This window comes from Marmota marmota, unplaced genomic scaffold (genome assembly GCF_001458135.2).
Source record: "Marmota marmota marmota unplaced genomic scaffold, marMar, whole genome shotgun sequence".
NCBI classification, from domain to species: Eukaryota; Metazoa; Chordata; class Mammalia; order Rodentia; family Sciuridae; genus Marmota; species Marmota marmota.
This window is the reverse complement of record NW_026000057.1, coordinates 30,255,839-30,256,734: the sequence shown is the minus strand read 5'-3', so window position 1 is coordinate 30,256,734 and position 896 is coordinate 30,255,839. Positions and strand designations below refer to the sequence as shown.

Genomic DNA, 896 nt, shown 5'->3' with positions numbered 1-896 from the left:
AGATAAAACTGCTCCATTGTGTCAAAGGGTAATTTTATCTTTGTTTCACATCATTGTCATCTATACTATTTTACAGTAAAACTTACTCCATTCAAATTAGAAGGACTTGTAGAATTAAGAGTAAAAAGTAGTCAAAATCATGTGAAGGAATGCTGGAGGCCCAAGGTTTGAAGTAGTGCGTGTTTACGGGCACAAGCCTATGCATTCATATTATTAAAAGAGCAGCAATGAGGGCTGGGGTTGTGGCTCAGTGGTAGAGCGCTTGCCTAGCATGTGTGAGGCACTGGATTTGATTCTCAGCATCACATACAAATAAATAAAATCAAGGTCCATCAACAACTAAAAAATATTTAAAAGAAAAGAGCAGAGATAGAAAGGCAAGCTACTGTAATGGAAACGGATCTCAGGAACAAGGTCATCAAATATCATCTAGTACATTTGAAATACAAATACCATGTATTTCTCAATAAGTATCAGGTAAATATCTATTTGGAATCCTAGTTTCAGAGAAAAAGGTCAGAGACAATTACAGAAAAAATGCTTCATATTATCAGATCCATTTTTAATACAGTTGAGATCCTTTGGGAAAACTGTATTAGTCTTTCTTTTTATCGTGGATCCCTGTTGGTCCTTTGGTTGGCAATCCATTCTTACTTTCAGTTTACTTTGTTTCTATTGCTGGATTCTTTTATAGCTTTTCAAGACCATATATGACTAACAAAAGGAGAAATCACCTGGTATATGTATGGCTCCAGGAATTTCTTGTAGATCCAGAGCAGAATTGGAATGAAGGAATGCACACCATTGTCCCAGGCTCCAGCTCCTAAGCCACAACCAGGAAGCCCCAAAGGCAAAGTCTGCCATTTGTGGCGGGGGTGGGGGGGTGTGTGGTGGTG

General features: G+C 38.4%; 1 pseudogene; it reads right to left on the bottom strand.

Annotated features, from left to right (window-relative positions):
* Positions 1 to 595: 595 nt before the first annotated feature.
* Positions 596 to 805, bottom strand: LOC107141212 (annotated as a pseudogene).
* Between the last annotated feature and the right edge of the window lie 91 nt (positions 806 to 896).